Genomic DNA, 25,653 nt, shown 5'->3' with positions numbered 1-25,653 from the left:
TATGCCAAATGGAAGAGGGGGGACAAAGAAAAGAAAGGAAGGAGAAAGGATGGTCAGGTTTAGGACCACGGAACACTTTTGATCTGAGACACTAAGCAAGTTCAGGACGATGGCCTGTAGCGTAAGAGGATAGAAGGCTGGCAAGCAACGGGTGTGGGTATCTCCTATTTTATTTTCACTTCTTATCGTCATAGACTGCTAAGTAGAAAGAGACAGCTGTCGTCATCGAGCTTCCCCACTAGATGTGGAGAAACTGAGGGCCAAAGGTGAAAGGTGGCATGCCCACAGTTAAATATTTTCAAACAAGAGAACACACAAACTAGAATTAAGTCCAGTGGTCTTGTCAGAGTCTACTTAGTTTCCTTTGTATGAGTATTTGAAACCATTGACTTTCCATTTCTGCGCTAGAGACCAGATAGGAATGAGGACCATGAGCTGATTGGGAATCCTGCTGAGAGATCTAATGCCTCATATCTGCAACCTTTGCGCTGTTTGCATAGGACTGTGGTTCAGTGGGCAATTTGAAAGTGTTTATCTCCTAGCTGACTACATCTTTTTGATGTTTTCACAGTTGGTCAGAACCAAGTCTTACGCCAGTGCCTTTGGCAAAAATACTCTAAGCTTAAAACAGATCTGTGGGCTGTATGTGTGAGAGAGAGAGGGAGGGGACAGGGAGAGGGGGGGGAGAGAGAGAGAGAGAGAGAGAGAGAGAGAGAGAGAGAGAGAGAGAGAGAGAGAGAGAGAGAGAGAGGTGTAAAAATGACAGCAGCCATTTGGGCTGGAACAAAAGGAACATAGCAGACCCAGCTCAGTGTAGACTGTACTGACTTTTTAATGCCAACCACGTTGATGAACAGCGGGGTTACTGAAGAAGGCTTTGAGCGGTAGAAAGGAACTTTGCTATCAGGACTGTGAGTGTCTGAGGTCACAATGCAACCTGTGACGTATGACCCTGGTGCCTGTCACCCTTTAGGGAACTGAAGCACAAATTCTACTGAGACAGAGCATTAGTACCTGAGAAGAATACAGTCAGTTTCTAGAAATTCTTTACCTGATACCCTCGTCCCCTTCCCAGACTCTTGTATCTGGAGGTGGGCACATCCTACTGTTGAAGTGTCCAGGTCCAAAGCTCCAGGCTGGACGGGGCTCTCTGTATACTTTTCAGCATCCTCAGCAACAGATCCACTTTTCTCTTTAGTCCTCTCCTGAAGAGCCCGATCTGCCACAAGGTCTGAGTAGAGAGACTGAAGCCAGGGTTCCAGTTAAAGAGCATTGCGTTGTTATAGCCTAACCCTGGATGGCCACTGTGCATCAAAAGGGAAAGAGAAAGGAAGAAGTGGCTGGGAAATCTGCCGAATTTCTTAAAAACTCCAACTAACCAAGCTCTGGGGATGGGATTCATGGCTGGAGCCCTCACCTAGCATGTGTGAGGTCCTGGGTTTGCGCCCCTAGCATTGCAAGAATGAAAGCCTAATACCTAATGAATCCTGTACCGTCCTCCTCCAAAGCTCACAGCAGCTTTTCAGAACATCTTTCTTTCCTAGAGACTCAAATGCACAGTTTCCCACACCAGTGACATATTAGAAAAACATCATAGGTTTAAAAAAATGCAGCTATAGTATTCCACCTCAAGAAACCGTGACTTGTTATCTGTGGGAAACCCCAGGAGAAAGAGCTATACAACTGCCTGGGTTTCTACAGCACACACTTGCAAGGGCCTTTTCTTATTTGATTCATACACATACTATACAGATGTGCATGCTATCATTATCATACTATTTAATAAAGGGATAAACTCGGGCTGAAAGATACTCAGCCACATGCCTCCGGGCACCTAGATAAATAAGAGATAAAGTAAAGATTAAAGCCATTCAAGGCCTCTTGGTGTTCTTTTTTCTGTAACTCATAGCCCCTTCAGCCCCAACAAACAGAATTCTCAAGACCTGTCCTTTCCTGGCACGTGCTTCTCCTTTCTCCCCCACCTTTACTAATGCTGTTTTCTCAAGACACTCCACCCTGCTCCACAATACAAACTCCAAGAGAACCCCTGGGCAAGCCGAGATATGTATACAGCCATTCACAACACTGTCATTGTGATCCTATCCATCAACGATGTGATCCTAAAACATGGTCTGGCAATTTTGGACCACAGGGAAGACTCCTGATTCACCCAGGCCTTCTTGCCAATGAATTTGCTCAGATCGTTAATGTATCTTTTCAGTACCTTCTTGCTTTACTTATCTATAAACTGGAGGTTCTGCGAGGAAAAATGTAGACCTCCATTATAGCTGAACAAACTTTTCTTCCCCTTTATGTCTCAACTATGTGGTAGCAACCAGTAGAACAAATAGACTGAGGCTCACCCTTGAGGATGCTCAATAGCTTCTCTGCTCCCATGGCTCCTTCTGCAAACGCACACACACACACACACACACACACATGCACACGCACACACACGCACGCACACATGCACAAAAAACACGTACAAAGAAACAGAGGGACATAAAGACAGACAGAAGAGAGACAGAGAGATGAAAAGACAGAGACATAGACACAGACACAGACATGGTGAAGTTACGACGGTTCCCCAGAGAGGCTGATGAGAGAAACCTTGCCAGAAAGTTGGTGAAAATCTCCAGGAGGAAGATGTGAAGAGTGTTTATGTATCTAGACTTAGGGGCAGATTTTCATTAATTATTTCAACAAATAGATAGTGGGCACCACTAATCCAGGGTATTATTATTTATAACCACATTCTTCTCCATCCCTTCATGTAATCCTGAAAGTGCCCCATCTCTTTCATCCTGCCTTTTCCATCCTTCCTCTTCCCTTCACTTCATCTCTGCCATTGCCCCTTCTCAGCAAGACCTTGCCACCACCTTGCTCTCCACGAGCTCATTCCTTCTCTACCATTCGGTCTGTGACTGTGAGGCTAAGTCTGAATGGTATCACTCATTCTGTTTATCGAGAATCTGAAGAGACACGGTGAACTCTTAATCCAGCTCTGCCAGAGTCGAGCCCTTCTCATCTTTCCAGCTTCATTTGGCCTTGATTTCATGTCATTTCATGCTCCATCCATGTCAGCTTCCTTGTGTGCTCCCTCCCAGCTCTGGTCCTTTTCGTGCACTGTCCCCTGTGCTGCAGATGTTTGTTCCTGTTAACCCCCCCCCCTTCCCTTGGACTCAGCCTCCTCCTGCTGGACTCAGTATCATCTTCATTTCGTAAGGAGGCCTTCCATGAGAAGGTCTCACCAGAGTTATAATACTTGTCACCTGTTACTTACACATCTGAGTCAGTCTCTCTTCCACTGCTTTGAAGCACTTATAATATCTTCTGTGTCATGCGTATCTGTTTGTGTGTGTGTATGCATGCGTGTGTGTGTTTTCATGTATATGTGGAAGCAAGAGATCAACTTCAGGAATTCTCCCATCTCCACCTCTCCAAAGCTAGGAGTAGAAAAGAGTAGTGCCACACCTAGACCTTCTCATGTGGCTTCGAGGGTTTGAACTCAGCTCCTCATGCTTGTCTGCCAAGCATTTTATTCCCTGAGCTAGCTCCTCATCCACTTCTTTTACATTTTTTTACTTGTTAGACTTAGTCTGTGTCCTATCCGTTATTTCTTCCCATATTCCCAGTTGCATGAAGATAAAGATTTTGTATGCTTTTAAAAAGCAGCTAATTTCCAGTCCCGGTCACGTGCTTGTCCAGAGAAGCCCTCAAACACTTGCTACATGAATAAATGAGTAAAACATAGATTGAAGAATGTCACACCTGTTCAACACTGGACTGGGCCTTGTCCTTACAGAGGTAACAATCTAGATCTACTTACTGCCTTTGTGGATCTTCTAGTCTAGTTCTAGCTAAGGAAGAAGATTGAGAAATCAGCATGTGACTATTGCATTATGTACAGACTCTTCCAGGCTTTTCCATGGCCCCCATCATGTTTTTGGTGGTAAAAGTTTAGCCAGTGGTTTTCAATCTTCCTAATGTTGTGACCCTTTAATAGAGTTGTGTTGAGGTGAGCCACAACCATAAAATTATTTTTCTGCTACTTCATAAATGTAATTTTGCTACTGTTATGCCTCATAATGTGTAGAACTTTCTGTCTCACCCGGTCCCACAGCCATTTAGGCCCAAATAAACATACAGAGGCTTATATTAATTATAAATTGTTTGGCCTATTGCTCAGGCTTATAACTAACTAGCTCTTATGACTTAAATTAACTCATAATTCTTGTCTATGTTTAATCATGTGGCTTGATACTTTTAATCAGTGAGGCATCCCCATCTTGCTTTCTCTGCATCTGGCTGGTGACTGACTCTCTGCCATTCCTCTTCCCTTAGTCTGGGTGCCCCACCTATACTTCTTGCCTGGCTACTGGCCAATCAGCATTTTGTTAAACCAATATGAGTGGAAACTTTGTAAGGTACAAGAGCATTATCCCATAGCAATAACGTAAATATCTGATGTGCAGGACAGCCAATATGACCCTGGAAAGGTCTAGATTCAGAGGTTGAGAAGCACTCGTTTAGGCTTTGACAAAACTGAAATTGTGACTGACTCTGAGATTGTTTCTGTGTTTTGTTTTCTAATGTTTTCTACAATGCTCTATAAGCAGATCCCTGGACCTGCCGAAAGGCCTTTCCCCTGAGTCACTGTATGAGCCCTTAGGTCAGTTGTCCTTGTTAGTCAATGGGGGTCAGTGAGTCGATACATGTATCTGTTGAATATGCCAAGCTCTCTTCTCTCAGGCTTCCACTCTATCAGGAGTGGGCAGCCTATGCCTGAAAACAAAATTTGGTGACTATTTTGGTTGGCAAAGTTCTACTGAGGAACAGCTACACTTGTTCATTCTGTGATGTCTACATGTCTTTTCTACTACAGAGACAGGTGAAGAAGTCTTAACAGCAATCACCTGACATGCAAAAGTCAAAGTATTTACAGAAAATAGGCTGGCAACCCAGAAAGTGAGTACCCAGTGCTCTAAGAGATCCATTGTATGTAATTAATTAATTTTTATACATCTGCAATTATACTACCCCTGGAAGAATTAGAAAATAACACTTTCTGCAGGGCTTAATATTTGCATGAAATTTTGGTAGGGAAAAACTGCACCTGAGGGATTCTAAATGCTCCATATATTGCTTTCTAGCCTAATTTTCTAGAATCTTCTGCTTCTCAATGTTGGCTGTTTACTGTAATCACATAGGGAAGGCTGTTCGGAGTTGACTGGAGCTCCCCCGTATTCCAAGGCCCCCTGAGCCTTAGAAAGCTTTCTTCTTCCCGTGTGCCTCGGCTTCATCTACTACACAACAGACAAATTGATCTGGGTTTTGCAAATTCTCTTCAATAATTAATAGCTCATCTGAAGGAAGATAAAATCAGCCAGATACGTGACTAGCAGTGAGAAAGGGGCTTAGGGAGATAGCTCAAGGAGAAAGTGCTTGCTGCACAGATGTGAGATGTGCTCTTAAATTTCCGGAACCAGAGAGGAGCTGGATGTCACAGCATGCATTTGCAACCCCGGGGTTCCTACTGCATGGTGTGGGGGGGTGGGTCAGAGACAGAATTCTCAGAAGCTCAGGGGCCAGCTGGCCTGCAGGACTCAGTGGTAAGCAAAAGACCCTGTCTGAATCAAGGTGAAAAGTGAGGACTGACACCCAAGGCCATCTTTTGAGCCGATGTGTGCTGAGATACACATGTCTGCATTCACATTCACAGGATACACACATGAAAATGCTCACACAATACTCTGCACATATCATACACATACATACTAAAAATAAATAATGGTTGAAAAAGAGCTATAGGGAAAAGTTGAATCTCACATTGGATAACAGGAATCAGTGTGCAAAGCCGTGTGCAACTTCAAAGGTGTGTATTTAAGCAGCAGCATACTTCTGCATCAGTTTGAATAGTCCCTTGTTCAGAACCCAACTGAGAAAGCAGGTGGCCTATGAACTTCGCTCAACTGCCTGAGATCCCTGGCAAGCAAAGCTATGAGTGGGAACTTTAGAGACAGTCCCTTAGCAGAGTTTGTTTTACTTTCTACTTTCAGACTTGCTCCAAATGCTTAGCTGAAATTACAGCCTAGATAGTGCCTGCTTAAATTCCTTTAACAAGCAACCCTTCTCTGTGGACACAAGTTTGGGCCTGTCCTCCCGCCTCAAACAGGCCATCCATCCACACTGTTTGCAGTGGCCCCAGGCTACAGGTAGTTTAAGTGCCACTATCAGATTGCTTCTCAACCTTCTCCCCTAGACTCAATAGGCCTGATTTTGTCAGCATTTTTTAGACCGCTCAGAGCCAGTGTTAACCATTTCTGCACCGAGCAGCAACTGTTCCCTGCTCCATCTTGGCTTTGCTCCTCCTGAGAGTTCAGATGCTATAGAAGGGACTTCTTGGCTCCAGGCCCCCTTTGCTCCCCTTTAAAATTATTCTGGTGACCATATGTTGAGGACTAATGACAACTGTCTGCTGGGAATGCTCAAGCTTGAACTTGCATCAAGTCGGGGGACTGATGAAATAAACCTCAAAATTCAAGACATCTATCCTATAATTAAGGACCACTAATGTATGACCTCAGAAGGTCAGGGAGCCCCACTTCTGGCCTCCACAAATTAAAGGGATCTGGAGAGAGATTCCTCTTTCAAAGAGTAATTTTTTGAGTGGTCCATTAAATGAACATTTATTGAACATGTGTGCTATGCTGAGCATTGTGCTGGTCACTGGCACATGAAGGAGAAAGAGAGAGATGGCATCTCTAGCCTCACACTATTCACAGACACCTGAGATGGTATTGGAAGGGGAGTGGAATACAGAAAAATACACAAGCCATTGTAAATGATCTGACAGGACTGGGACGGGTGAGAAGCAGCAGCAGGGTTGGAAAAGAGAGACACAGAACTCCATGCAGACAGCACAGAGAGCGAAAGAACCACCTTCAGGGCTCCCAAATGACTTCTCCTTTTTTTTGCCCACAGGGCAGAGGAGGGCTATAGAGAGGAAAGCCCATAGGAAAGGATGGCAAAGGCAGAATGAGGCATCCTTAAAGATGGGGACAAACTCAGTGGTCCTTCAGCGAGGGATCAGTTTGTAATGACACAAATCAGGGTTACTCTTGCCATCTAATCTAAGAACGACAGCCAGGATGCTTGCTGTTCACCTACGACGTACACAAAAGCATCCCCAGTCATGTTGCCTCCAAGGTCACTGTGCTAAGGCTCAGGAGCTCAACCTTGCTCTAGCTCAGCGAGAGACACTAAAAGGGGAGGGTAGCCAAATCAGATCAACTTATCATCACTCTGGATGGAGGCAGCAGAAAGTATTAGGAAGAGCCCAGGATAGGAGACATTTTAAAAGTCACAAAGGCATATTTATTTTTATTTTTATTTTTTTTTGGTTTTTCGAGACAGGGTTTCTCTGTGGCTTTTGAGCCTGTCCTGGAACTAGCTCTGTAGACCAGGCTGGTCTTGAACTCACAGAGATCCGCCTGCCTCTGCCTCCCGAGTGCTGGGATTATCTATCTACAAGAGCTAGTTCCAGGACAGGCTCCAAAACCACAGAGAAACCCTGTCTCGAAAAACCAAAAATAAATAAATAAATAAATAAATAAATAAATAAATAAAATAAAATAAAAGTCACAAAGGAACAAGGTGGGTCACAAACATCCTCAAATCCCCAGACAGTGGTCCTGCTACAGAGTCCATCTCAACAGGCGTAGGATGTCAGAATGACGGGGCTATCATGGAGCTTTACAGGCACCACTTGCTCATCATGATTGGTGGTGGATATGAGGCTGAAAAATCTGAGGGAAAATAACTTCCACTTTGCTTCCATGTGGATCATCATTCTGCTGCATAAAGATTTTAGATTAAAGTTTTAGCTAACTTTCACACAAGACTGTGGTTTGTAGATATTTTAAACACATACATGAGAGAGAGAGAGAGAGAGAGAGAGAGAGAGAGAGAGGGGGAGAGAGAGAGGATACATAATGCCACATATTTTCCTTATAGCAGGTGGAAGTCCTATAAATGAACAGTGGGCAGCTGCTCACCATGAAAATATGCTCCATAATGTCAGCCCTGCCTGGGAAAAGTGGTAGCCTCTCTCATTAAGGACAATGTTTTGTGTGGGTTTGTGTGCACACATACTTATGGAAGTCTCTTTAGTTTAGAGTGGTCCCTGTGCACTTCTTCCCTGCTCACTTCCAATGCCCTAAATAATAAGCCATCTATTTATAACTGCTACTTAGTGAGCACTTAGCTACTTAGATGTGTGCCAGGCCCTGGATTGGGTGTTTTAAATGGATTTACTCACAAAGTCTCCACAATCTGGTAAAACACATCCCCCCCCCCATTCCAGTTTTTCACTCAAGAAGACTGCTGTTCATTGAGCTAATGCACCTAAAGCAATGATTTTTTTCAATCTATATTTTAATCCAATAATAAAAGTTCCCCTCGGACTCCTGAACTTGACCCCTGGAGCCTATTCTAATCAACTCAGTGAGTAATGCAAGAGGCCACCTGGAGCAGGGCTGTCCTCTGAACATCTTGCCTCTTGGAAATAAGTCTGATACTCCTTGAATGCTGGTCATCTTCATATTGATCAAGGAATATTCAGGCCCAGGCAAGCCTCTGGTCTAAGCCTTGGTTTTGCAGCCATCTGCACACCCTCCTCATGGCACCATCACTTCCAGCCTCTCCATGTCAGGCTACGATAGGTAATTGGCATCTATCCAGAGATGACTATGGAATTCCCTTTGCCAAGTTCATAAAGCCTGCAGGTTGTTTTGACACTGGAGTTTCTGTTTCAGCCATAGAAAAGGCAGGGCTTTGCCAGAGTCAGGGACCCACAAGAGATCCCTAGGCACTGTTTGTTCCCTGTCATGAACATGGGATGTCTTCTAGTGGCTCCAAGGATAAGAACTTGTTATCAATCTGGGCGCTTTCGCTTGTCTTCCTGTTTGGAAAGCATGGACTTTTCCTGTAGTTGGCAACTTAACCCAAGAACATAGCCAAATGTTTCAAGGCACTTGAAGACATGTGCAAAAGTCTACTGGGATCCATCTCTTCGCAAGATATTTTCAAAAAGAACCCAAACGACTGCCCTGCCAGAAAACAGAGAAACATACCAGATGAAATAGGATATTTCCCCCTCTTAATCAAGAATTCATTTGCCTAGTTCCCATGGCCTGAGCCCTAGATGAGACCACATGACACATAGTCTTGGATCATCTGAGAATCAGCTCACTAGGCAATGCTGAGTGGAGACACCGTTGCTGGGAAGCATGCTGGTCCACACTTCCATGTAAATTCGAGACTTGGAAATCATGATGCCAATGCCTGGATACACGTATTTGTTTCTGTTTCCTGTGACATGGTGATCGGAGGAACATCTATTTTCTGGCTACAAACAACAAGAAAGCTGAAAAATCCACCACTAGAAATACCACATGGAGACATTTAGACAAAGGTCAGCAAGTTCCCTCTGGCCACTGGTTCAATCTTTTGGACTCAGGAAGTTGTACTTATTTCACCCTTGGTACACAAAAAAGTCAGAGTGGGTTCTGATGTCCCTCCTCAGGAGAACACTACATTCATGCCCTGTGGCTGTTGTAGTGAACGATTGCATGTGTGCTGGCATAGAACAGCAAATGTTTGTACCCATGAAATTCTGGATGTCATAAGTCAACCTGTCTGCAAGATGCACTGTCCATGAAGGTTCCTGGGGAGGTACTGTCATTTGCCTGTTCTAGTGGCTGCCACCATTCCTTGATGTATGGCTGCATCATGTCAATACCTCCCTATGTCCCTCTGTGTCTGTCACACTGTCTTCTCTGTGCCATGCCCTCTCTCTTTTTCTCATTGTCTACATGTTGGGAATGATTGGTATGTGTTCATGTGTGCATATGCCTGGTGTGGAAAGTCCTTCTATATATGTGTTGCTTTTATTGGTTAATGAATAAAGCTGCTTTCAGCCAATAGCTAAACAGATTAGAGCCAGGCTGGAAAAGATATATAGAGAGAGTAGGCAGAGTCAGTAAGAAGCCATATAGCTGCCAGAGGAGAAAATTGTGAACCACCAGAGGAGAAAGATGCAAGCTGCCAGCTGGAAACTTGCTGGTAGGCCATAAGCCTCATGTTAAAATATAAAATAATAAAAATGGATTAATTTAAGCTATAAGAGCTAGCCAATAAGAAGTGTGAGCTTAAAGGCCAAGCAGTGTTGTAATTAATACAGTTTCTGAGTGGTTATTTCAGGTCTGAGTGGCTGGGAAACAAATGAGCAGTCTCAGCCAACAGATAGGCATGCCAACGTGGGGTTGAGTAAATGCAGGTAAAACCAGAGAATGCTTGCAAAGGAATTCTAGACACAAAAGAACAGAGTTAAGCATGGCTTCTTAGTAGCTGGCATTTTTTTTTCCAGATTGCCTCATGGTGAACAGGGGCACCACACCTCCTTCAAGAGAGGTGTAGTAAAAACTGTGTGGCTTCTTTAAAAATAGTGGCTTCCTGGTTCACCAGCACAAATGGCTCTGACTCTTTTGGGAGGTTTGGCTACCAAGAATTTAAATGGGGTTTGGGAACAGAATGTTACAGCTTGCTTACTGGCAACATAGACCTGCTATGTGTCTGAAAATGGGGCAATGTGCATGGCTTGCAGAGGAAGTGAACAAGTCTCTACCATGTTGGGCTGCATGGAGCCAACAGTCAAAGCCACAGAGTTGGTCCTAGCCATGCCTGCTTAGCATTTTTTTAAAAGGCACTCCTGGTCTAAAAATAACTAAAGATATGCATGCAATAAAGACAAATTCAGATGAAAAAGACCTCTAAATGGGTCACAGTGTTGCATAAATGTATGTAGGCTTGGGAGAGAGAAGAAAAAGAATATAAACAGTTATAAAAGGAAGTAAATGATTTAAAAAATAAAACAAAGTCTTTAAAGAGACAGAGTACAGGCAGTCATAGATTAAAGTAAAGAAAAATAAGCCATGTAAAGATGGAATATACACAAGGAGTTTGAATTATATATATATATATTGTGATTTCTTTGAATTTTTTGACTACAGAGAGAGATTTGATTCTTGGGGATGCTAAGCTAAACCAATGTATATACTGTAAAGGTATCTTGACTTCAAAATTTGAATCTAAGGATATGTTACTTTGGAAAAGAGGTTATACTTTTGTTTCCACAGAAGATGAGAACCTGTGGATTCCTTCCAGACTAATATAGTTTAATCAAACAAGACACCCTGAAGTGATGACCCAGGTAATTCAACATCAATGATAGCTTCAGGACTGCTGACTTAGATGGATCAGCCACACAAGATACCCCATGAAAGACCTAATTAATAGTGCCCCCAACCAGCAGTAAATAGTCTAGAGAACAATGCCCAAATTCCCTAAATGATTGTTTATAAATGTTTATTTACATTTAAAGTGAGATAGGCTATAGAGATGGATACTTTGCATTGGTATGAATTCTGGTTTATTGATACAAATTTAAGATCAATTTTGTTATATGTGTATTTCTGCTCTTGATTAAGGTATTGTGTTTTTGCAGCTTATTTAAAAATGTAATGTATAGTTAAGAAGTATAGGTTAATAGATAATCATATATAATAGTCAAGCTTGTAGTCACATTAGTTAGGTTTTCTAGATGTGCTGAAATATATTTCAGATGCATAATTATTTTTCAAACCTTTCAAAGACTAACAGAATATGGAATTTAATATATTTTAAAAGCATAGGGCTTTTCATGACAATGAGACACATCTGCTTTGGCAGCACCAATCTACTTCAAGAGAATGATGGGCATTGCAGAGTTTCCTCATGGAGCTTGTTAGCCTTGTAAGCAAGAAGCTGCTCTTGCTGAACTGTTTGATTAGACTTGCAGGACCCACAGCAAAATGACTGCTGAAGCTACCTAAATAAGATAAGACTGTCCTTCGGGGTTCCTGCTTCATGAAAGAGTATGCCAGACATTCTACAGGACACAGAAGAAAGTCACTGACAAACTGCCAATATAGGCAAAACTGTCTTTGAAATTTCCTGCATCATGGAAAAGTCTGCTGGATACTATGGACCTGTAGGCCTAAGATGGATGCCCCAGAGTTACAGAAGAACTTTGGGTGACTGTCTAGGCAGCAAGATGTCTCTGTCAATTCTAGAGTTTTGGAAGTTTCTTACAATGCACTTCCTGTTAACTTAGGTAATATTATATTCTTCTGGGGTCTTTGATGGAGTTAAAGAATAGATAGTTATAGTTTTGCTTAGTTACAATAAAAGATAAAGTATATATAAATATTGTAACTGTAATTTTTGCTTGATACCTGTTTCATTATATGTAATTTTATTATGTTAAAATTAAAACCTTCTTTTTTATTTAAGCAGAAAAGGGTAAATGGTGTGGGAAGTCCTTCTGTATATGTGTTGCTTTTATTGGTTAATGAATGAAGCTGTTTTCAGCCAATGGCTTAACAGAACAGAGCAGGACTGGAAAAGATATAGACAGAGAGTAGGTGGTGTCAGTGAGGCGCCATGTAGCTGCCAGAGGAGATGTGCTCTAACCTCCTCAAGAACTGTTCTCATGAACACACACACACACACACACACACACACACACACACACACAAAGTAAATCTTAATATAAATTAAATTTTAACTGGTCACTGAAATCATGGTTCTATAAATGCTATGTATCAATGAGTGTCATCTCAACCTAGTCTCTTCCTTACAAAGACACCTGTGGCCGGGCAGTGGTGGCGCACATCTTTAATCCCAGCACTCGGGAGGCAGAGGCAGGAGGATCTCTGTGAGTTCAAGGCCAGCCTGATCTACAAGAGCTAGTTCCAGGACAGGCACCAAAACTACAGAGAAACCCTGTCTCGAAAATAAAAAAAAAAAAAAAAGGATACCTATGATGGAATCTAGGACTCACTAAAAAAAAAACAAAAATGACCTTTTTATCTTGAGGTGATTAACCCCATCTCAACTGCAAAAGACCTTTGCAGTAAGAAAACATTAATAGGTTCTGGAAATAAGGACTTTATACTTATAATAATCAAGATTTAGCTTTCCATGAACACCCATTTTATGGGCTATTTCTGCGCATGCATGTGCTAACAATTGTGTGAGGGACATTTGTTCTTCTGTCATGTATCACATGTATATATGTGCAGAATTTAAAGCTGTCTTCTTGAGTACTTGAACTATACTTATAATAATATCTTCAGGACTCCTTAAGCCCAGGATCCTTGACATTTGGGGCTGAGAAATTCTTCTTGCAGCAAGAAATGGCTGGTCGGAGCGCTGTCATACATTTGACAAAATATAAGAACACTAGTTAGAGTAGATTTTCAGATACATTGTGAGCAGCTTTGTAGACTAAAAAGATCCGAGGCAATAGCTTGAACCTTCTAATACCACCACAATTTGATCTTTGACTATGTGAAATTTAGACCTGGTTGGAGTACTACATTCCATGTGTCTCACCCCAATACCAGATGCGAACAGCATACAGGTGAGATATTACCAGACACCCCGGGAGATGAAGTCACCCACCATAGAGAATCAACTCGCTAACGAAATCAAACCCCACATAGCACTGGAAGGACTCAGAAAACCATGCGAAACTGTTTGGAAAACTCCGCATTGGTGGCTGTGGCAACGACCTGCAAAGATTCCAGGTCTGAGGGCTTAGGTTGCAGGGACAACAGTGGGGGCTGGGGGCGGGGGAGGGGTCTGTGTGCATCACAAGGGTAGGTTTGACAAAAAACTGTCTTCTTGGAAGAGTCCTGCCCAGCCCTGTCCTTTCAAGCCTTGGAGCCTAGGGCAAAGCAACAGGACCAGGCATGAACTCCCATCCCCCATTCACCCTCTAATTTATTTTAATTATCCTCTCCCCCCCACCCACTTAGTCTTTAGGCTTTGCTTGGGAGCAAGTGACTCGCTCAGACAGCCAGGAGACAATTGTCTGGCAAAGGGAGGCTGTGAGGGCCCTCTCTGGAGGTATTTTCACTTGGAGCATGTTCCTACTGGTAGCAAAAGTCAAACGAACGAGGCTGTGTATGTGTGTACACACGGACACGCGTGTGCCTTTCTCCCTTTCCCTCTCTTTTTTCATTTCTTCTCTACCTCCTCAGCCTTCCCACCTGCAGGATCCCTAACACAAGCACTCACCATGCCTCAAACAGTCCTTCTGTGGTGATTACCAGGGACCCCTCCTCCCCAAGGCCAGCTGCCTCTACACAAGATCAAATTTGACTTTCTAGAGTTTTCTCTAAATAGAAACCTGGTGTACACATAGCAGAGATAGCAAGCGGGTGCATCTATTGTACGTCTACATAAAAAAAAGCCCTGGAGTTTCCATAGACCTGCATCAATGATAGATCTATATGGAAAGATAATGGGGATTTTACAGATGGGGGCAGGCTTTGAAGTCTCTGACCCCAAATAAAATACCAAAGGCCCAACAACAAATCCCTTAACCAGGGAAGGTTTTTCTCTCCTCCATGGCTGGTGCTGTGTCAAGAGGAGATTGCCCCAGTACAATAAGACCTCACAGAAAAGGGCCAGAGTTTGGTCCTATTCCAGCCTCATCCAGAAAAGGAAGAGGATTTGACTATTTGCTGCTGGGTTCTCTCAGTTGCTGGCCATGAACACTGCCTTTAGTGGATACAGATGATGGGGCTCCACACTGCATCCTCTAGCTGTCCAGCAACGTAACTGACTCTGAAGAAGTTGTAAGACTGAAGAATGAATAAGTAAATGCAGCTAAACATAACTTGTTGTCCCGAAAAGACAAAAACTAAGATTAAAAAATGTGGTGAAGACACAGAGAACAGACAACAGTGCAGAGGCAGTCCAACCAGGAAGAAGAAATGTCCCAGGACACCGACTGACTTGTTGGACAGGAAATGTGCCCTCCTGCACCTCCTGCACCTCTCTGGCATGAAGAAGGGGCAAGCTTAACTTTTAAGGTGTGTTTTTTAGGTTTACGGTGAAAATAGTGGGGTTATAATCAGGAGACAGAAGGCACCTGCAGAAACACCGCACAGATGCCCATCCACTGCAGCCTCAGCCGCCTCTCCCATGCATGCCATCTTGCAGAGAAAGACATTCCATAAGTTTGAGTGTGTTTCAGTATTTTAAATGCCTTATATACTTATGTTACCCTTTGAACGCTTCCTTTTTTATTTAACTTGGCCAAATGAAGCATATAGGCCTTAATTACCAGGACAGGGTTTTAGCAGATAGCTATACCAGTGTAGCCATGCCAGCGAAGCTGCGGAACACGCTCCTCTTCCCCAGAATGGTCCTTCAGTCCAGTCACGTGTTGCATCTGTTCCTTCCCAGACTGTTGCACATCTATCCTTGAAGTCTTTTCTCAGTGATGCCATGTTGGCGGCCTTCATCAAAAATCATCAAAATGACCACAGAACAAGCACCCTCCCCTACACTCCCACAGGAGAGCTAAGTGTAATAACCCTGCCTCAGCTTCGTCCTGTCAATACTTGAGCTGCGCAGAGGCAAAACATTAGAGATTTACGTTTACCTCTGAATGAATCTCTTTTTCACTTTGATTCTCCCTCCCTCTCTCCCTTTCTGCTATGATTCTCCCTCCCCCCTTTCTCCTCCCTCGTCCTCCCTCCTTCTCAGTCTCTCTTTCTCTCCCTCTCCCTGTTTCTCTTCCTTCCTTGCTTTCTCTTCCTTCCTCTCTTTCTCATTTCTCTTTCTGTGTGTATTTTATTTTATCTTTTTTTGTGTGCTAAGAATCACTCAAGACTTTGTTTTACCAACTTGAAAAGACAGATCAAAAAAAAAAAAACCTGTAATACTTTGCTCACAACTAAGCATGATCGTGTTAGCCAACAGCACAGCTTTGGAGTTGGGGTAGTTTCCATCTCAATGCTGCTATTTATTGGCTGAGTGATCAGCTGCAACACCCCATTCTGAGTCTTTAGTCTCTTGAGAAGGAACTTAAAGCATAGGGACATGGAAGGATCTGGAAGGACTTGAGAGAGGAGAAGAATATGATCAAAATATATTTAAATTGAAAAATTGTTTTAAAAATAAAAATATAATGAAAAACTCACACTAAAAATGTATAAACTATGCCATAATACACAAATGTGTATTCGCTTTTGACACAAATCATCATATTACTATTTCACTAGTAAAGAAATATATTGTAATCATGAGAAATGCATGGAGTAATGTTATCAAATACTTAGTACACATGGCACACGTCAAGAAATAGTCACCCCTACATGGTCCTCATCCAACGCATGAGTCCAAGCCCTGGACTTGTGCTTGAGGTTTTATTTATTTATTTATTTATTTATTTATTTACTTATTTACTTATTTACAATCTTTTCTTATTTTACATACCAATCCCAGTTCCCCCTCCCTCCTCTCCTCTCACTCCTCCCCCTTTTCCTCTGAGAGAGTAAGGTGTCCCATTCAGAGTCAACAAATTCTGGCATATCACTTTGAGGCAAGACCAAAACCCTTCCCCTTGTATCTAGGCTAAGCAAAGTATCCCTCCATAGGGAATGGGCTCCAAAAAGCCAGTTCAAGCACGAGAAATAAATCCAATTTTTCTCTTCCTCCAATATGAGCATGTAAGTCTTAAAACAATGCTGCAAAGCAGTATGCTAATTATATCTTGTATGTATTTAGTTATTGTACTTTTGTGCATGTATATTCATGTACATGTGTACCATGGTGGTACATGTACATATGTCCACTATGGCCATGCATGCACACATGTGCATCATGGCAGTACATGCACACATGTGCACCATGGCAGTGCATGCACACATGTTCACTATGGCCGTGCATGTACACATGTGTACCATGACGGTATAAGTTCATATGTACACCATGGTAGTGCATATACACATGTGCACATCACTTCAGCTGATCTTTTGAGAAAGGACCTGGAGTGTGCTCTATTTTGGTAAGACTAGCTGGCCAGAAAGCCCCAGGGATTTCCCTGTGCCCCCCTCCAGGCCCCACCCCAGTGCTGGGATTTCAGGTTTCTGCCTAGGTACTTCTAAAAACTTTTCATTGATTCTTCGTGGACTTCATATCATGCATCCCAATCCCACTCATCTCCCCACCTCCTTGCTTCTGTTCTCTGCCTTTGCAACCTCCCCCAAACAAAAGTTAAAAGTAAGACCAAAATACAAAGCAGAATAAAAAAACAAATAAACAAAAACCAAACAAAGATTCTCGGCATGGAAGTTGTTACACACTTTATCCTTTGCTCCTTACGTCTTTACTTGTTCTCTGTAATGCGTCGCTGATCTGCTTCAAGGTCCCTGGCTTCTGCTGTAGTCTATTATGCTTCGTGTCATGGAGATCCTGTAGCTTGGATGTGCAGGTCCAGCCCCTTCACATGCTCCAGCAGTTCATAGATGAAGCGGGTGTGGCAGGGGAGGGGGCTACCTCGTAACCCTGGTTCTGGACCTGGGTGGTAGTAGGGTTGGTCAGCCTGACAACTTTCTCTCATCGTGAGCACCCAGGCAAGCTTTCCAGCCCTGCTTTAGCCAGCTCACCTAACGTAGCAGACAGCAAGGAATGGGGCCAGGTCCACGTTCACACCCTAGGGTCCAGCTCACCAGCGCTCATAGGACCTGGGCCAGCTCTACTGCTTTGCCCAGTCGAGGGGCAGGATCAGCTTTTCTGAGTGCTACTTTTGGTGGGGGGCAGGGCCAGTTCTACCATTCTCAAGTGCCCAAGGTTGGATCTCCTGCCTGTTGCAAGTGGCAAGGACATATTTTCCTTAGCATTGTCATCCTGTGGCATACCAGGGTGGGGGAGGGGGCAACTCTGCTGCTCTCACACCCACAGACCATGCCTGCACTTGTTGGGGGACAGGAACGGTTCTTCCACACTTGTGACCCTAAGGCCATCTCTTACCTGCTGCAGGTGGCAAGGGGTGAGGGGAATGAGGGCAATTTTTCCCCACCCATGCCATCACATGGGAGATGGGGGAGCAAGGTGAGTCCTCCTGTTGTCACCCCCAAAGGCCTATTCATCTGTGCTCCGGGGGGGGGGCATCTCTACTGTGCCACCCAGGCGAGGTTCAGGGCCTGCTCTCCTTAATGCAGCTGCCTATGGGAGGGGGCAATGCCAATTCTCCCACTCTGATGATGTCAGGGTAAGCTCTCTCACCTGCCACAGATGAGGAGGGCTGGGAGAGGGTAGAGGTCTGCTATGGTGCCCCAGCTAGAGTGCTGCAGCCAATGACGGGGAGAGATGCAAGGGGGTGTTCTTCCCCTCACCCACACCCCCTGTGACAGACTGTGGGGTTAACTCTCCCACTCGGGCCTATTCAGAGCTGGTACAGTTATACCCAAAGCAACAGAAAAAGTTCTGCTTTGCTGCCCTGGAGAGGTGTAGGGCCCACTCTACGGCATAGTGGGGGGTGGCGAGGCCCTTTCTCCCTAGTGTTGCAGCCAGTGAGGGGCAGGGCCAACCCTGTGCAGCCTTATCCCCACCACTCTCAGTGGTGACAAGAGCCACGGACATCAATACGGACCATGACCGTGGGAAGGTCACAGACCCAGACATGGCCCTTGGCAGCAGCTCAGGCCTAGACACGTGGCCCTTGGTGGCAGCATAGGCTACTCAGTTCTGCATGGCTCCAACAGAGGTTCAATCCACAGACACTAACATGACCGTAGGTGGCAGCCCAGGCTCCTGACTTCCACGTGGCCCTTAGTGGTGCTATGGCCGTGAACATCAATACAGACCCCAGCTGTGATTGGGCCAGACATGGTCTTTGGGAGCAGTCTGGGCTTGGATATCACCATGGTCCCAGTTGGCAGTGAAAGCCACTTAGAGCAACAATGACCCAATGGAAGTGTGGCCTTCAAACTCACTTGTCCCCACATGGCCCCATCTGTGGGCCCAGAATCCAGGCTTCCACACCGACACTGATGGCAACAGGAGACTCAGATATCAGCATAGGTCCTGTTTACGGCGGGCCATGGGCCCAGACGTCCCCAGCCCAGCTCAGACCCACATGACACCCTGCCCTCGGGTGGCAGTGTGTGTTATTTGGGTCTGTATGGGCCCAGCAGCAGCCTAGCCCTCAGGCACCAAGAAAGACTCAGACAGAGGCTCAGAACCTGGGCATCAGTGTGGCCTTTGGTGGCAACACAGGCCACAGACAGCACACACTGAGGTTATAGGAGGACCACGGACCCAGACATGGCCCTTGGCAGTAGCCTGGGCCCAGATGTCATCATAGCCCTAGTTATCTGCCTAGCTTTGTGCATAGGACCCAAGCTCAGGGCTGCATGTTTGAGAGACAAACACATTACAAGTAGAACCATCTCTAGCTCTCATCATTGTATTTTAATGCCAGTTTGCCATATTTTAGTTACCAATTTCATTCATGGATTGCATGGACAAAAATATGTAGTTTAATCACTTCAATGATGTTTTTTTTTTAATATTTTGCCCCAGAACTACTTCCATAAAATTCAAATCTTTTTGGACATTATGGAGACTTATGACTAGTGTTTGGTCCACCTTGGTGGCTCTGCATTCACTTAAATGTAATCCAATCTGCTGCTGGCGGAATAGTCTACAGGCTTAGTGAAAGCCGACTGGTTGACAGTGAAGTTCAGAAATTCAGGTTGCCTGATAACTTCATGTCTAGCCAATCTCTCAGGTAATAAAAAGGAGGTGTTAGAATTTCACTTTGCAATGAGGGACTCGTCTGTTTCTACCCCTGGTTCTGTATCATTTGCCTCTCTTATTTTAAAAGACATATTTAGGAACATGCACATTTAGAGAAGTTTTGTCTTCTGCAAACATGACTCATCATACTGAAACTGATGAATTAGCTTTCGTCTTTGACCAAAGAGACCACCTTCTAGCCTAAATATACACAAAACACACCCCATCCCCACATCCCCACACTCCTACACCTCCACGTCCCCACACAGCCCCACCTCCACACACCGACACACTCACACACCAACACACTCACATCCCCAGAGCCTCATATCCCACACCCCTACATCCCTACACCCCCAGATCCCACACCCCCATATCTCACACCCCCATATACCACACCCCAAACTCTACACAACACAACCCCTCATCCCTACACCCCTACATCCCCATACCCCATACCCCCACATCCCCACACAACCCACACCTTAAACCCCCACACCCCACACCTTACACCCACACACCTCACACTTACACACCCCCACACCCCACATCCCCACACCACACACCCCTATATCCCTATGCCCCCACATCCCTACACCCCACATCCTCATGCCCCCACACCCCCACACTCCTATACCCCACATCTCCATACCCCACACCCTACACCTTACACACCCACACCTCACACACCCACACACCCCACACCCCCACATCCCTATACCCCACATCCTCATACCTCACACCCTCACACCTCCACACCCCACATTCCCACATCCCTACACCCCCACACCCCATATCCCCACACCTCCACACCCTTATACCCCACATCCCCACACCCCCACATCCCCATACTCCCACACCCTACACCCCCACACCCTCACACCCCACATCCCCATACTCCCACACCTCACACTCCATACCCCACACCCCCACATCCCCACACCCTCACACCCCACACCCCAACATCCCCACCCCTGCATGTAAGTGCATTTTGTTCTTTTTTCCCTACAGGGTAAATCTTTTCTCCGATGTCTTACATTCAACACATGCTCCTTTACACCAGACATCTCTTGTTTTTTATCCAGCTGATGATCTCACCTTTAACTGAATTATCTATGCATTGATAATTAATGTAACTATTGGTGTGCGTTAGTTCATTCCTTTCTTGCTATTCCTTTGTCTGTTCCACCAATTTTTGCTCCACGTTTCTCCTTTCCTTCATTGGCACTATTAATGTTTTCTTTTTATCTGCTGATTTAATTTAAAGGTCTTTAAAAAGGCATTTTTTATTCCCCTTAGCTTATATAAACTATAGTCCTTTGTATTTTTAACTACTCTAAACTCCTAAGCGTTAATATATGAAACTAATTTATCATGGGTGTCTATAGCTGATATGCACTTCACATAAAGTGTAAAAAGTTCATTAACATAACTGTAAATTTCACTGCGCTACCCTCCCCTTTTTGTCGGCTGCATTTGGTGTGTATTTTATATCGACTCACACAAGAAACACTGTAGGTAAGCAGCATTTTGTTCAAGCAGTTTGCTGTCTTTCAAATAACTATAGTAAAGTCTTTGACTTTTCTCCTTTCCAGTACTTTTCATTTTGGGTTTTTGAGACAAGGGTTTCGCGGTGTAGCACACACTGACCTCCAACTCTCTGTGCACTTCAGGTTGGCCCCACATTTTTGGATATCCCTCTGCACATCCTCACGAGTGCGGAGATGATAGGCATGTTCCATCACGTCTTGCTCTCGTTCTTCCTCTTCCTTCCATTTTTATTTGAGAGGTGCTTTTAAGCCCAAGGGGCCCCCTTTAAGGCTTGTGCTAAGTCAAACCCAGGAAGGCTTACTTCTTTCCCTCCTTATGTATGACACGTTTGCTTTTCTTTCAGGAATCACAGTCTGCCACTGCTCATGGACAAATACTTAAAAACAGTTTTTTTCTTATTTCGTCCTGTCTAAGGGCTGTTTCCACCAATAGCCTATCATTTTCTGGACTGCCCTAACAAGACAACACAAACTGGATTTCACAGACAGAAATTTGCCCCACAGCTCTGGGAACAGGAGGGCAAGGATGAAGCAGTAGGCATGTTTGCCTCCTTCCTAGGACTGTGAGGGAGAATCTATTCCTTGCTGCCCTTCTGGCTTCTGGTAGCTCAAGCCATCCTGGGCTTAGAGAAGGGAAACTATCCTTACAAAACAACTTGCTCCAAAACAGCAGCAATCCACAGTTAGATGCTAGGGATTAGTTATTCACAGTTGCCCCTCAGACATGGTAGACAAGGGCACACTCTGATGGCCTCAATCCTAGTAGGTCTTCAGCAAAGGCCTTGTCTGACTTAGGTCACATTCAAAGAGGCCGAGACTTTAAGACTTCGGCACCGTTTTATAGAGGCCAGTGAGCCCCCAAAAGGCAAGTGTGACTTGCTCTCCATTGTTAGAAGCTGAGGACACTCTTGAGCGCTGCTGTCAGTGCCCATCAGCTATATATTATCTCACCTTCAGTCTTGCTGGGAACCAGGTGGATCGCGGACGGAGGACAGAAACAGTAGCTAGTAAGGTTTGAGCTAATGGAAAACACAGAGAAGCCTACGGTCCTCCAGCAGAGAACAGGCTGTATTGTGGATTACACTGATTGCAACTGACCTAGAAGGTACATAGGGGCTGTTAGAGTCACCTGCTCTTTTATCTGAAACACTTAAAAGGCTGAGTCCTTGCATGCACCAGACCTGGGCCTCGTAGCTACACATAGTTCATGTGGGGTTTTTATTCTCATGGAAATTCATAGTCCAACTACCTGCTCAGATTTTGACTGGACTGTTACATTATCAAACTAACCAGGAAGCTTTTTATATTTTTTTAATTGTAGTAAATACAATATAGCTAAAAGTTGAGAAAAGCTTGTGCTTTTTGTTTTTGTTTTGTTTTTTTAGTTTATCTAGTGAGTTTGACAAATATTCTTGAACTCACGCTTGACCCGAAGTTGTAGATGCCAAAAGATTTGTTTATATGTGGAGAGAGAAGGTATTTATCAGACAGAGATGAAGCTAATAATTTTACAATTTCTGCGTGGCAGGTTCTATTCTGATGATCTCTGTGCCCACATTAGCTCCTCTGTCCTCTGAACAAAGTCAGTGATGAGGACATGCAGTGGAAGAACCTGCCCAAGCTTGGCTGCTAGTCTGAGGGAGAGCCTGGCTGTGCTCCGCAGTAACACAGCTTCAGAAGTTGTGGAATAAATTGCAACTTAGAATAATTTAGATGCTATGGATTGGTTATTCAGTGCCAAACATCATATAAATAACATTATTAAGACTGAATGGTTTATGTTTAGGAAACACACACAAGAAATGTATATTTATGTATATTATATTAACACACATATATTAATAACATAATAATGTATAGATATATATGCGTGTATATACATATAAGTGAGCAATAACAATGAGTAAACAAAAGAGGCTATGAATTTGAAGGAAAACTAGGAGGGGTGTATGAAAGAGTTTAGAGGGAGCAAAAGAAAGGAGAAGAAACATTATAATTACAATCTCAAAAAAACAGGGAAAAAATTAAAAAAATTAAAGCAGATGCTGCTTCTAGAAGCTATGGCATCTGTAGGTGATACATGGAGCTTTAGCAGCCAGGCTGTGATCCTGAGAGGGGTAAGACTATGGTCAACACTAACAGATCGAGGGTTACAAGGCAGAAATGGAGTTATGGTGCAATGGCTTATTAGATCCTCTAGATAAACCAACTGTAAAGCGATGCTAACTTTGAACATTTTATCCACTGTAATTGGGAGTGGAAATATGCCCTTATCTGTACCGTTTAGAATTAGGTCTGCCTGCAGCCGTCACCGGGTCAGGAGCTCCTCTCCATCCTCTCTGCCTGTTTAATCCAGAGTGTTTATAGGGAAGCAGGCGTGCACGGCTTCACAGCCTCCAAATGAACTGAAAGGTTAGTAGCTATCTAAAGCCCAGGATGTATGTTGGAATCCCACATTTCTGTGTTTGCACATTCAGAGACCAGGGACATCCATCAAGCCTGCTAAATCCCCCTTTTAGAGAGCGAATTTCAAGTAATATTTAAGACTGTGTGTATGTTGGCTGAAGATTCCTTGCTATATTCTTTCTGGGAGTTGTCCACCCGTGACATGAGAATCCTACTCTATAATAAGGTGTCTTTTCTCCCCTTAAATAGCCACTTATTCGGGCCAGGGATCTAATATTAGCCTTCCATCCCACTGGAAAAAAACCATTGGATTTTTTCTTCACAAACCTTGGGGTCTGGATGTATCTCTACACTTCTCAATGCTTTACAGAAATTTAAAATAGTATCCTCCTCCTCTTCCCTTCAACTCGATACAAGCACAAGCCTGCTGCTTTGGAACTGGCAGATTTGTGTTTAATTTTATTTTCCATGTTTAACTGAGGCTGTCTCCCTTCTTTTTCTCTTTGGGAGTGAGGTAGAGAATGACTATCATGTTTACCAACAGGACTCGGTGCTGGTGGTGGTGGTGTCTTAACCCAGACTGTCTGTGGACACAGGAATGTGAGAGGCTCAAGGTGGGACCCATGGGAAGGGAAGTAGTTCATAGCTTGCAGATAGGACCTTAGCCTCCAGGGAGTCATAGCAGAGAGGAACATTCTGTTTGGAGCGTTACACAGCTTTGGTTTATGCCAAAGAGGGAGAACAGTAGGGAATTGGGGGGCTGGGATGGGGCAATACCTTGTAGGGAAGTTTTGCTTTGTGGCCAATGAGGACACCTGATAGGGGAGAGTCTTCTGTCTTGTGTTAATTTTACTGGTTAAATAAAGAGACTGCCTTGGCCCTTTAATAGGACATAAAATTAGGTAGGTGGAGTAAACAGAACAGAATGCTGGGAGAAAGAAGCTGAGTCAAGGAGTCACCATGATTCTCCCACTCCAAACAGATGCAGGTTAAGATCTTTCCTGGTAAGTCACCTCATGGGCTACACAGATTATTAGAAATGGGTTAGATTAATATGTAAGAGCTAGCCAATAAGAGGCTGGAAATAATGGGCCAAACAGTGTTTAAAAGAATACAGTTTTCATGTAATTATTTCGGGGCATGAGCTAGCCATGTGGGCGGCCGGGTGCCAGGGATGCAGCCCCACCACTCCTATTACAACAGATACCAACAGATCTTTAGATATTTGATTTTGAATGTGGAATCTAACTATTTTTCTGGGAATTGAAAAACTGGGTTATTAAAGAAGACCAAAGAGACTATTTCCTTCATCTTCTTCCTATGTAGAGAAGGAGCATGAGAGTCCGGAAGTGTCACTGAAGGTCACACTGAAGCCACAGCTGGAGAGGCACTGTGGTGGGGGAGTCCAGTTTCCAGCTGTGTCACCTCTGCCTTGAACTGCCCTTTCCAGAACGTCCTTCTTGGGGGCTTGCTGTCCAGATTATATGAGTGTGATGGTGCACACCTTTAATCATAGCATAATCCCAGCACTCAAGAAGCAGAGGAATCTCTGTGGGTTCAAGGCCAGCCTAGTCTACAAAACAAGCTCCAGGACAGCCAGGGCTACATAGACAGGCCCTGTCTCCAAAAAATAGAAAAAAATGGATGAGAAAAGATCTCAAAAGAACTCATTACCAGGCAAATAGGACATGCTCGATACAATTAGCTTTATAAAGACTGTCAAGATTGCTCAGTGGGTAAAGGAAATTACCACCAAAGCTGAAGGTTGAATACCCTGGGACCCACATGATGGAAGGAGAGAATAAATTCCCACAAATTGTTCTCTGACTTCCACTCATACATGTGCATCACGGTACACATATGTACATGTGCATGCATGTTCATCATGGTACACACCTGCACACGTGTGCATGCATGTGCATCATGGTACACACCTGCACGTGTGCGTGCATGTGTATCATGGTACACACCTGCACGTGTGCATGCATGTGCATCA

The sequence above is a fragment of the Microtus ochrogaster genome, linkage group LG4 (assembly GCF_000317375.1).
Source record: "Microtus ochrogaster isolate Prairie Vole_2 linkage group LG4, MicOch1.0, whole genome shotgun sequence".
Classification (NCBI taxonomy): Eukaryota; Metazoa; Chordata; class Mammalia; order Rodentia; family Cricetidae; genus Microtus; species Microtus ochrogaster.
This window is presented reverse-complemented; position numbering follows the sequence as displayed.